This window comes from Balaenoptera ricei, chromosome 20 (genome assembly GCF_028023285.1).
Source record: "Balaenoptera ricei isolate mBalRic1 chromosome 20, mBalRic1.hap2, whole genome shotgun sequence".
NCBI classification, from domain to species: Eukaryota; Metazoa; Chordata; class Mammalia; order Artiodactyla; family Balaenopteridae; genus Balaenoptera; species Balaenoptera ricei.
In genome coordinates this window covers 55789032-55797933 of record NC_082658.1, presented here as the reverse complement: position 1 = coordinate 55797933, position 8902 = coordinate 55789032, and the positions used below count along the sequence as shown (strand labels likewise).

Below are 8902 nucleotides of genomic sequence, written 5' to 3'. Positions count from 1 at the left end.
GCCCATCCCCCACCTGACCTCGCCAGCCACTCATCTCAATGACGCCTCCTGCGTGGGTCTTCTTGGCCCCAGGAATTATTCCCTCGCCTGGGCACTACCCTGCGGTCTAGGGAGACTGTGGGCTATCGAAGTGTCGGTCACTCCAGAAGGATGGACAGACGCAGGGACAGAAAGAGGGGCTGGTGTTCCCAGAGAGATCTCAGGACTCATTAATTTGTCCCCAACCAGGCACCTCTACCGCTAGTCTTCAAAGCTCTGCGCCGGGGGCTGGGTCCGAGGACGGCGGGCGGAGGCAGGAAGAGTCGAGACTCCGGACTACGGAGTGGCGCCAAGACAGTGACCGTACGGAGCGGGCACACGGGTGCTCGAGGCAGTCCTGGAGGGCTGCTCGGGGGCGAGGCCGAGACCACTCCCTCCCACTTCCCCGACGTTATTTCCTGGGAGGAGTCGGAGCTCGCGGCTCTGGAGCCGTGAGAGATTCCCAGACCCCAGCACCAGAGTACTGTGCGTCGGGGCGCGTGGTCCCTGACCGCGTGCCAGGATCAGGTCGCAGTGAATCACAGTCCTAGGACTGCAGAAAGCCTGGAACGACCTCTAAAGTCGTCCGCGGTCGCTACTGTGTGTCGGCTCGTTGGTCTAGGGGTATGATTCTCGCTTCGGGTGCGAGAGGTCCCGGGTTCAAATCCCGGACGAGCCCGGTCTTTGAGTTTTGCGGAAACCAGAGCCCCAAGGCGGTTGCTACTTGGAACGGCGCTGAGGAGGCTCGGCTGGAAAGTGATCAGCATGAACTGAGGGCTTGAAGGAGGTGTGCCGGGAGCTCTTTTGTTCTGAGTGGACACCCGGGTGGTAGGAAGAGGCTCGCAGCGCGCAGTCCTTCCCAGAGTGCCAGGAAGAGGGCAGGCACCTCCTGACATGGGCAAGACGCTCGCTTTCTGCTGCCCTCCTTCCCACTTGATGCTACTCCTCGGCCGCCAGAGCCTGGTTTCGGTTTGATTGATGTCCGTCAACTTACAGTAGTGGATGACAGTGAAACGGGTTGGGACCTATTTAGGGTTATGTCTGGGAGAGCCCCAGGACTGTCAGAATTCAGGTCTCTGCAGGCTTGGAGGCCGTCTTTCTCTCGGTCACTCCTGCTCGTTTTCGCCCTTCTGGGGCCTCGCGCTCAGTTATGGTCTAGAACATGTATAGGTTTGGGTCAGCATTTTTTAGTGGACGGAGGGACAGCATCCACAGGAGGCCTCGCCATTAGCTCGCCGCGTTCGGTGAAGATAGCAGATCAAGCATTTGGAGCAAGCGGCGTTTGTCTCATTCCTCGTTAGTATAGTGGTGAGTATCCCCGCCTGTCACGCGGGAGACCGGGGTTCGATTCCCCGACGGGGAGAAGGACTCGTTTCTTTTTCTTACAGCCACTAAATCTTAACTTACTTCGGAAGTACCCATCCCGGGCCCTAGGATGAAGATAAAAAGGAAAGTAGAAGGAGAGGGATCGTTTGTTCTGACTCTCAAGCTCACATTCTAAATTTCATGTTTGTTTTATTTCAAGTAGCTCTTATTTTAAATGTGTGGCTAAATTAATTATTCTCTCCATTCAATAGGTTTATTAGCCATTATTCTCGCCGTTCAATAAGCTTATTAGACGCGTTCATTGACGATAATTTAAAAAACACAAGAAGGCAAACAGCAAAACACTGTCACCCACGTAATTCGGGGGCAAAAGGAAGAGCTTGACATTACTATGCGTTGGCCGGGAATCGAACCCGGGTCAACTGCTTGGAAGGCAGCTATGCTCACCACTATACCACCAACGCCACGCTAGCGTCATTTCTTATTGAAGTTCCTAAATACTGAGTTAGGTCTACAGGGTCGTGGCTTGAGTTCTAATGAGTCAGGGCCTAGGCGAGCAACGGACGAAAGCGACGCCGACACGGAAGTAACGGGTGCAGTGTGCGAGGCACTCACGTGTGAGCGGCGCTTGGCTCCCGGCACCGCCAGTGAGCTCCAGTCACCACGCGAGGGACTGTTTGATTATACCCAGTCTACAGACGAGGAAACCAAAGTCAAGAGAAGCCAAGTAGGGGAAGAGCTGGAATCAAATCTAAGATTTATCCAGGGCGCCAGATCTGCACCGACACTTTATTAACCCCCAAAATAAATCTCAAACACATGAAGTAATTTCTCTGTTGAGTAGCTCAATGTGTACCGAGGTTAAAGAATTGGGCCTTAAACCAAGTGCGTCTAAACCCAATTTGTCCAGAGAAGGATGGTTAATCCCTTAGTGCGCGCGCGCATCTTGCCCACTGACGGCTCGGAGAACCGCTCTGACAAAGGGCCGGGCGGGGCCTGAGAATAAAACTCCGCCCCTTGATGCTGACGATGCATCTGTTCACGAGGCCCGTCAAACGGCGGCTTCGGGAAGGCCTCGTGGCGCAACGGTAGCGCGTCTGACTCCAGATCAGAAGGTTGCGTGTTCAAATCACGTCGGGGTCAAGGGGTTATTTTCGGTAGCTGGAAAGCTTTGCATGTGAGATTCTTTTTCGGGAAAGAAAGAAAAGAACCTTGTGTTATTATATGAAAAAAAAAAAAAAAAAGGAACCTGATTGTTTCTGGGATTTTTTTTCCCTAAAGTATCTGAGTTTTCTACTAAAATACAAATTTTGGAACTTTTATTTTCATCTTACTGTTTCCATTAAATCAACCAATTAAAATAATAATACCTTTAATCTCATAGATATTTTAGATATCCTAACACAGAAATTGTTCATAAACAGTCACCAATTCTTGTTCCGAAAATGTATTTTGGAGCAATAAATGTTCTTTATTGAAAAGAATGTAGCAATAATGAATAACGTTAAAGTAATAACGATAATTCATAATCCTAAACCAGTGATTTAATTTTTGGCAATTTAAGTTCCACTTGCCAGGGGTGTCCATAATCTTGTACTCCAGTATTTTCACTTATCATTGTAATAGGAATAGGATTCTATTACCTTTATAATTTTAATGAACATCTGACTTCAAGGACAATGCTGTAAGTTATTAAGCAATTCTTCTAAAGTTAGACATTCTGGTTGTCTGGTGTTATCTGCATTTTTTTCTCATTATTTAAAGTGTTACCATGTACATCCTTTTTTTTTGGCCTCTGCTGAATTTGGTCTATGACATGAATTCCTGAAACTCCAGTTCCAGGGTTAAAAGTTCCCCTTAGCTGAACAGCTAACTGTACTGCTGTCCAAAAGATTGTTACTTTTTCAACTAAAAGCGATCTTTCTTTTTTTCTTTCGTTTCCTCTCTTTTGAAAAAACAATTATGTTTCCATTACCGTGTTCTTGTATTCAGTTCAATTTCTTTTTTTTTTTTTATGGCTTTAATCATCTCTGATGTTCCCTCCATGCGGTAGAACATAGGGGTATTAAATACAAATATTTTGTATTTAATTTGCGTTACATACAAATATTCTCCAGACTTCACTGCCGTCACTAGAAGCCCAGAGCTATGTGTATTTTTGCTGCTTCCGGTATATTGAAAAAAAAAACAACGAAGAAATTTAAGCCATCACTCCACAGGCCTTGTCTTTCCCAGTGGGGAATTTCTTCCTTGACATCTCTTTCCTTAACTAATAGCGCCCTTGTTAGTGTCACAGGCTTGGGCTGCAGGAAAGGAATTTGGGCTGTCTCACCACAGCGCACAAAGAATCTGTGCCTCGCCTTCCCCTCCTCTCCGTAGTCCCAGGACCGCCTTCTGCCAGAGTGGTCACTGTGTTACGTGTGTCAAGACTGAGGCTGACAGTCCGCCAGCCTTTGTTGCAGAAGCCAAGTGTGCTCGATTTGAGAACCGCTGATGACTTAGCAAGGGGACAGCTCAAGAGCGTTATTTTCGCTCATGGTTAGTACCATGACCTAACGGGGAAGGAGTGTGAAGCTGGCAGTCGGTAATCCTGCATCCCCTCCTCGGTGTCCACCCAGAACAGGGCCCCTTTAAGGAGATACAAAATAGTAATTTTCTCATTCTATCTTTCCTTCTACATTAAAACAATTTTTTTATTCGAGTATAGTTGATTTACAATGTCGTGTTACTTTCTGCCGTACAGCAAAGTGAATCAGTTATACGTATACATATATTCACTCTTTTTTAGATTCTTTTTCCATATAGGCCATTACAGAGTATTGAGTAGAGGTCCCTGCGCTATACAGTAGGTCCTCGTTAGTTATCTGTTTTGTATATAGTATTGTGTATATGTCAATCCCCCTTCTGCCCCCAACCATAAGTTTGTTTTCTACGTCTGTGACTCTATTTCTGTTTTGTAAGTAAGTTCATTTGTATCATTTTTTGTTAGATTCCACATATAAGCAACATCATATGATATTTATCTATTGCTGCACTTTTTTTTTTTTGGCCACGCTGTCCTGCTTTCAGGATCTCATTTCCCTGACGAGGGATTGAACCCGGTCCAGGCAGTGAAAGTGCCGAATCCTAACCACTGGACCACCAGGGAACTGAGAGACTTACTTTTAACTAGTCTGTGTAAATTTTATCATGTTCATGTATATTTAAAAACCAATACATCAACAGAATAGATAAATCTCACAAACCTAATGTTGAATGAGAAAAGTCAGGCGCCAGAGAATATATACTGTGTGATCTCATTTGCATAAAGGTCAAAACAGGCAAAACCAGTATGTGGGTTAGAAGTCAGGACAGTGGTTACTCTTGGGACAGGGGGGGAGTGACTTGAAAAGAAGGCTGGGGGTCCTTCTGGGGTGCTGGAAATATTCTGTTTCTTGATCTGGGTGCTGGTTACCCAGAGGTGTTCACTTTGTGAAAATTTGTCCAGCTGTACATTATCCATTATGTACACTTCAATAAAACATTTTACGATGCATCAGAAGTGTCGTGTAGAGGCTTCTTGTCCCGCCACATGGGCAGGGGCACTGTCCCTGCTGATCCAGTCCCTGAGGATGCACACATGGACCTGGAGGGGGCCTCAGGCCTCAGTCTCAGTGGCAGGGATGTTTGGTCCAGGCCTGCAGTTTGTACCAAAGACGAACACTTGGGCTCTAATGGCCAAGAGCAAACCCCAGCGATGATGTTTGACCTGGGAATGCTCAGGAGGAGTCTGGATGGAGGAGAGCAGCCAGGTCTTGATGTACCTACTCAGCTCATCAGCGTTGCCTCAGGTTTACCTTGAGGAGGACAACTTAGTGGGGAGACATGGGGAGTATTGGCTAGGCTCCTCCAACAAGGCCCTTCCAGAACGTTCTGAGTCTACTACTCCTCGTCCCTGGAAGGGGCTTATTGGCCGACGATGAGAATTCATGTCTTGAAATTTCTTTGTGGGGGAGGGGGGAGAGGGGAGAGGGGAGAGAGGGGAGAGGGGGAGGGAGGACTTCCCTGGTGGTCCAGTGGTTAAGGCTCCACACTCCCAAGTCAGGAGTCCCGGGTTCGATCCCAGGTCAGGGAAATAGATCCCCTCATGCATGCTACAACTAAGACCCGGCATAGACAAGTAAATAAATTTCCTTGGGGGATATTCCATTATCAGAAATAAAAGGACTGACATGTGTGCCTAACAAACATTACGGTATCCCAGCCATCCAGCCTGACCTTTGGAACACGCTACATTCTGACCCTTCCCAGTCACTGGAAAATTCTACTCCCACAGCTCTGGGAGTAGAATAGTGACAATTTCCCCTCAAGGACACCTCTCAATGTTCCTTGGCCAGTAGCCAGAATCCCCAATCTAACAGGAACTGGGAGGCAAAAAGCAAAGCAAGAGGAAAGAAGAAAAGAGTTAGACCTGGGGAAATTTGCTGATTTACACCTTTATAAACCTGGGGAATCCCTGTGGGAGAGTGGTTGCTGAGCTTGCCTCACCAAAGAGAACAGACCACAGTTTTGGATGGGGCTGCACTGGAGGTAGATTGCTGGTACTCAGTGTGGCCCACAGACTGGTGTCACTTCATGAACTGTTACTTTTATGTCCGAGCTGAGTATAGAATTTGAGAGCTACGTATTTAAAAACTCTTACAGTATTTGTCAGAGTACTTTTATAAACGTTGGTTATAACCAAAAAAAAAAAAAGTGAGCTTGTTATTTTTATATTTTTTAGATTTCATTTGTTAAGGAACTCATTTTTATTGTATTTTATAAAAGTATCAATCTGTGATAGATTGACAATAATTAAGGCTGGTTCTTCCCTACAGATCGTTTGACGAGCACTGGGGTAAATAACAGAGATTTTGTTCACTAACTTGAACAGGCAGCTGATAGTTGCCTAGCTGCTAGAACAGATAGGTTTTGTTTTGCTTTGTTTTTTGTGAATAATGCAAATCTCAATTTTATGCTGGCCCATCAACTATTCCTGAAAGGCCAAATGTCTTCCGACATAATGTGCAAGTGGGAATTTAAAGACTCCAGGGGACAGAGATACTGTATGGGATCTAACAGGCATATCCCACCCATGCACTGTGTCCCTGACAGGTTCTAGAAAAGTCTCCCTTCACTAGATTATGAGGCATAAAGTATGCTGCAAGTGACAGGATTTTTGTAAAGCTCTTCATTAGCTAGTCACTCTATGCCAAATATGTTGATAAAGGCACAGAAATTGAAATGGGCTCCTTGATCTTGGGAAGTGGGGTTGGGCTGACCCTGAGTGAAAACAGCACTGTACCTCCAGTGGCACATGCCTATTTCTACCACCACACCCCCGATCTGCTTTAACTGTAGGGGCTGGAATAGATACTCACGGTTACCAGCCTCCTTTGCAGTAGTCATGTGACACAGTTCTAGGCAAGGAGATATCTACTGTGAACTTTTTTTTTTTTGGCTGCTCCTTGGGACTTGTGGGGATCTTACTTCCCTGACCAGGGATCAGACAGGGTCCCATGACAGTGAAAGCACCGAGTCCTAACCACTGAGCAGCCAGGGAATTCCCATATTGGGAACTTTTAGAAAGGCTTCTGCTTTTCCTGATAAAAGAGACAGAGACTGTTGGAATCCATCTTGCAATCGTAAGGGAAAATGTTAAGAGAATCACGGAGAGGCCAATTCAGACCTCTAACATTGTTCAGTTCCTGAGCCAACTATCTACTTTCTGATTTCTTGTTATGTAAGAGAAAATAGATGTCTACTGTTTATGCCATTGTTAACTGAGTTTCCTGTTACTTGCAGTCAAAAGCATTGTGAACTGATCTAGAAACCCATTAGGACTTATTTCATTTACATTGGGTTGAATCATATGAAATTGGTATTTTCTGTAGGTCAGAATGATTGACTGTCAGTAGTTTTGCATCATTCAACCCAAATGACTACAAACACTCTAGGTCTGTAGATGTGTGTCAGTTAGTATGCTTTTAACAGCAAATAACAGAACTCTTAACTCAATGCATTAGAGAAGGAGACCTATTGGGTCATGGAAGGAAATGGCTGAAATAGGCATCCAGAGGTTCAACACTGTCATCAAGTTCTCGGGTTCTTCCCAGGCCTCTCTTCTGCCTTCTACAATGTCAGCTTCGTACTCAGCCTGCTGCCCGCAGAAGCACCACCACCAGCAATGCAGGCTATGTGCTTTCTTGTCCAGTTCCAGCAGGAGAAAAGGAGCTTCTGTACAGCATTCTGGACAAGAATCCTAAAATTCCCACTAACTGACTCACTAAGGTCACATGCTTATCCCTGAACCAGTGACCATGATCCCAGAATAAAGGGTGTTGACTGGTATAAATCAGACAGGGTCCACTCCTGGACCTGGGATGGGGTCAGCTTCCCTCTCAGGCCCACAAAAACTCTAGTTGCTTTCAGGAAGTGGGAATCGCTGGGAGAATGGATGCTGGCTAGATAACCACAAAGTCCTCTACAACGTGTCTCCATCAAGTTAGCGATTTGGGGTTGGCAGCAACAGAAACCAACAACACAGAATGGGGAGACAGGTGGTTCCCTAAAGCAAAGTTAGAGTGTTATTATTAGATGAAAGATGAAGGGTGCTGGACAGGCAGTATTTACAAATATCCACTAGTTATTTCATAGAAAGTCCCAAAATCTATTTATTTAACCCAATAATGAAATTTGGCGTCGGAAAGAGCAGAGAAGGCAGTGCGGCAAGAAGGAGAAAAGTGAGAGTGGGTCCAAGCAATTTGGCCTTGGTCAGGGGACCTAGCAGAGAAAGGTCCTCTGGTAGAAAATTCTTATAAGGAATGTGAGTGAAAGACTCAAAGAACAAAATAATAATGACGTAAGAATAAACGCACACGAACTACCCTGGTGGTGCAGTGGTTAAGCATCCGCCTGCCAATGAAGAGTACACAGGTTCGAGCCTTGGCGGGGGAAGATCGCACGTGCCCCTGGAGCAACTAAGTCCGTGCGCCACAACTACTGAGCCTGCGCTCTGGAGCCCACGAGCCACAACTGCCGGTGCCTAGAGCCGTGGTCCGCAAAAAGAGAAGCCACCACAATGAAAAGGCTGCGCACCAGAAAGACCCGATGCAGCCAAAAATACAAAAAAACCCACAACACTGTAAATCAACTATATTTCAGTAAAAGTTATTTAAAACTTAAAAAAAAAAGAATAAACACACATGCAAACGAACAAACAATAAAACTTGAATAGGGAATCTTAGTATATCAAGGCATTTAAATTCCCTTGGGAATGGTGCAGTTTGTTTAACAAATGATGCTGGCATAACTGGCTCTCTGGCAGAAAACAAAGTTAAACCCTAGTTCATACATACACACAAGGATAAATTCCAGATATATCGATGACTTAAATTTTAAAAACAAAACAAAACAAAACAAAAAAACCCATGAGACTATTTCGGGGGTCGAGGGAAACTTTCCTAAGCAGGAACCCGAGCTGCCCCGGCGCTCGCATTCCACCTTTTCCATTGGGCCCCTAGGGCTACGTAATGGGACA

The 8902-nt window shown here is 45.7% G+C and overlaps 4 non-coding genes across 4 annotated transcripts; 3 read left to right on the top strand and 1 right to left on the bottom strand.

Moving 5' to 3' along the window:
* The first annotated feature begins 625 nt into the window (after positions 1-625).
* TRNAP-CGG (transfer RNA proline (anticodon CGG)) lies at positions 626-697 on the top strand. The gene has a single exon. It is a non-coding gene; the product is annotated as a tRNA-Pro (tRNA).
* A 612-nt stretch (positions 698-1309) lies between these two features.
* TRNAD-GUC (transfer RNA aspartic acid (anticodon GUC)) lies at positions 1310-1381 on the top strand. Its single transcript has one exon. It is a non-coding gene; the product is annotated as a tRNA-Asp (tRNA).
* A 355-nt stretch (positions 1382-1736) lies between these two features.
* On the bottom strand, positions 1737-1808 carry TRNAG-UCC (transfer RNA glycine (anticodon UCC)). The gene has a single exon. It is a non-coding gene; the product is annotated as a tRNA-Gly (tRNA).
* Positions 1809-2415: 607 nt separating this feature from the next.
* Positions 2416-2487, top strand: TRNAW-CCA (transfer RNA tryptophan (anticodon CCA)). Its single transcript has one exon. It is a non-coding gene; the product is annotated as a tRNA-Trp (tRNA).
* Positions 2488-8902: the final 6415 nt, after the last annotated feature.